Consider the following 3948-nt stretch of genomic DNA (forward strand, 5'->3'; position numbering starts at 1 on the left):
AAAAAATATATAAAATAAAATAAAATTAAATTAAATTAAATTAAATTAAAACAAAATTAACCAGGGGTGGTGGCTCACGCCTGTGATCCCGGTCCTCTGGGAGCCTGAAGCAGGATTGTCCAGGAGTTGGAGACCAGCCTTATCGACAAAGTGAGACCCTGTCTCTCCAAAAAAATACATAAAATAAAATAAAATTAAAACAAAATTAGCCAGGCGTGGTGGCTCACACCTGTAATCCCAGTACTCTGGGAGCCTGAAGCAGGACTGCCCAGGAGTTTGAGACCAGACTTATCGACAAAGTGAGACCCTGTCTCTCCAAAATAAAATAAAATAAAATAAAATAAAATAAAATAAAAAACAAACTTAGCCAGGCATGGTGGCTCACACTTGTAATCCTGGTCCTCTGGGAGCCTGAAGCAGGATTGCCCAGGAGTTTGAGACCAGCCTTATCAACAAAGTGAGACCTTGTCTCAAAAAAATTAATTAATCAATTAATTAAGTTAATGAAATCATACTGAACCCGGGAGACCACGGGGGTGGGTGGGGCTGGGGTTGGAAGGGAACACAAAATACGATCCAATGGACTTCGTTCCTGTCTCCTCCCCATCTGTTCTCCCCAAGAGCCTCTGGAGGAAGCACAGGGAAAATGCTTTGGGAATCTGTTAACGTCTTGTAAACAGAACAGCTACAACTGATGGTTAATGCTGAGAGGTTATAGACTCTCAAAGTCTTTCTCCAGGTGACGGACAAGTGCCACGAGTGACTCAATGTGACAGACAGAATGACATGGACATGTTTGTGACTCCCATCTTGAGGAACCAGTAGGGGCCAGAGTCTTGTACTCTGAGTGTAGATGGTCTCTTGGCCACACCTGTGCCGACACCACCCAACTTTTGTGTTTGTGTTCCATCTTTCTTCTCTTGTTCCAACATCAATCCAAGTGATACTCTATGTAAACCATGCTGTGGCAAGAGATCAACGGACTATTAGTGATACCGTGCAGTGCACCTGCCGCAGCTCCCCTGGAGCTCACCTGTAGCTCACAGCAGAGAACCTGTACCTCACCTGAAGCAGCTCACTGGTAGCTCACCTGCAGCACCTCACCCATAACTCACGTGTAGCTCACCTGCTTACCCAGAGCTCACCCATACTCGCCTGCAGCAGCTCACCAGTAGCTCACCTGTACCTCACCTGCAGCTGCTAACCCGTAGCTCACCTGACACAGCTCACCTGTAGCTCACGTGTAGCTCACCTGCAGCAGTTCGCCAGTAGATCACCTGTACCTCGCCTGCAGCAGCTCACTCGTAGCTCACCGGTAGCCCACCTGCACCCTGGTTCCCACTGGGACACAATGGGAGTGTCTTGGGACCACCATAACAAATGACTAAAAAAAGGTGAAATAAAAAAAGGCTTATGTCCGAATAAGGTCCCATTCACCGGTTCTGGGAATTAGGATGTGGACAGATCTTTCTGCAAACCACTATTCAATCCATTCTAATTGTACCCAGTTCCCTCTGGAAGCTCTAGGGGAGGCTCCTTCCTGCCTCTCCCAGCTCCTGGGGGCTCCAGGCATCCCTGGGCTTGTGGCCGCATCACTCCAGTCTCTGCCTGCATCTCCACGTGGCCTCCTCCTCTGTGTCTGTGTCTCCTCTTCTGTCTCTTAGGAGGACACCTGTTATTGCATTAAGGACCCATCCTAATCCAGGATGATCTCATCTCAAAATCCTTGACTTAGTTACATTTCTAAAGACCTTATTTCTGAATAAGGTCTCACTCATGCGCTCAGGGAGTTAGGATGTAGACATGACTTTTGGGGGAGACTATAGTTCAATCCAAAACAATTTTATTGGGTTTCTTGTAGGGCCTTAGGGGAGGATCCTTCCTGCCTCTCCCAGCTCCTGGGGGCTCCCGGTGTCCCTGGGCTTGTGGCCGCATCACTCCAGTCTCTGCCTCTGTCTCCACGTGGCCTCCTCCTCTGTGTCTGTGTCTCCTCTTCTGTCTCTTAGAAGGACACCTGCCATTAGGTTTGGGACTCACCTACTCCAGAATGATCTCATCTCAAAATCCTTGACTTAGTTCCATCTCTAAAGACCTTATGTCTGAATAAGTTTCCACTGACGCACTCAGGGAGTTAGTATATAGACATGGCTTTTGGGGGAGGCTATAGTTCAATCCAAAACAATTTTATTGGGTTTCTTCTAGGGCCTTAGGGGAGGATCCTTCCTGCCTCTCCCAGGTCCTGGGGGCTCCAGGCATCCCTGGCCTTGTGGCCACATCACTCCAGTCTCTGTGTCCATCTCCACGTGGCCTCCTCCTCTGTGTCTGTGTCTCCTCTTCTGTCTCTTAGAAGGACACCTGTCATTGCATTTAGGACCCACCCTACTCCAGGATCACCTCATCTCTGGATCTTTATAACAAACACCCTATTTCCAAATAAGGTCCCATTCACAGGTTCTGGGAATTAGGATGTGGACAGAGCTTTTAGGAGAACCACAGTTCCGTCCACTACAATTGTGTTCACTTCCTTCTGGAGGCTCTAGGGGAGGATCCTTCATGCCTCTCCCAGCTCCTGGGGGCTCCAGGCGTCCCTGGGCTTGTGGCCGAATCACTCCAGTCTCTGCCTCTGTCTCCATGTGGCCTCCTCCTCTGTGTCTGTGTCTCCTCTTGTGTCTTCTACAGGAACACCTGCCATTGGATTTGGGACTCACCTACTCCAGAATGATTTCATCTCAAAATCCTTGACTTAGTTCCTTCTCTAAAGACCTTATATCTGAATAAGGTCCCACTCACTCACACGCTCAGGGAGTTAGGATGTAGACAGTGCTGTTGGGGGAGACTATAGTTCAATCCAAAACAATTTTATTGGGTTTCTTCTAGGGCCTTAGGGGAGGGTCCTTCCTGCCTCTCCCGGCTCCCGGGGGCTCCAGGCGTCCCTGGCCTTGTGGCCGCATCACTCCAGTCTCTGCCTCCGTCTCCCCGTGGCCTCCTCCTCTGTGTCTGGGTCTCCTCCTCTGTCTCTTACAGGGACACCTGTCATTGGATTTAGGGCTCACCCAGATAATTCAGAATGATTATCCTGATGTCCTTCTTTTAACTATATCTGCGTTTAAGGACCAGCCTACTCCAGGGTCATCTCATCTGTAGATCCTGCAAAGACCCTTATTTCAAATAACAAAATGCCACTCACAGGTTCTGGGTGGATATTGTGATTCTGGGGACCACCAGCATTAATCCCACCACGTGTCTTCCCCTCCCCTCACCTCACCCAGGACAGCCCTGGACAGTCCTACCCCAATTCAATACCATCAAGTCACAGGTTCAGTGCCAATGATTCACTCCAGCCTTCACTGTCATCAGGATAATGAGTTTTCCGGAGCCACACCGGGGGGCATCTCTGTGCCCGCTGTCTCAGGGCAGGTGCGGTCGGCCTGACACCGAGGAGACGCCCCTCTCCTTCCTGGTGGTTCCTCGGCCCGGAGCTGCCGACAGGATCCCCTTGTCTCTGCCTCTGTTTCTTCCTCTTTCCCTCTTTTTCCCCTTCTTTTTCTTTCTTGCTTCCTTCCTTTATACTTTATTTTTCTGTCTTTCTCCATCTTCTGTGTGTCTCTCTCTGTCTCTGTCTCTCCCTCTTTTTCTTTCTTTTTCTTTTTTCTATCTCTTCTCCCTCCCTCCCCTTTCCTTTGTTTCTCCTTCCTTCTTTCCTTCCTTCCTTCTTTTCCTTCTTTCTTTCTCTCTTTCTTTCATCTCATTCTCTTTCTTTTTTCTTTTTTCTATCTCTTCTCCCTCCCTCCCCTTTCCTTCCTTCCTCCTTCCTTCTGTCCTTCCTTCCTTCTTTTCTCTGTCTTTCTTTCTTTCTCTCTTTCTTTCCTCTATTCTTTCTTTCTTTTTCTTTTTTCTGTCCCTTCTCCCTCCCCTTTGCTTCATTCTCCTTCCTTCTTTCCTTCCTTC

Source organism: Theropithecus gelada, chromosome X (assembly GCF_003255815.1).
Source record: "Theropithecus gelada isolate Dixy chromosome X, Tgel_1.0, whole genome shotgun sequence".
NCBI classification, from domain to species: Eukaryota; Metazoa; Chordata; class Mammalia; order Primates; family Cercopithecidae; genus Theropithecus; species Theropithecus gelada.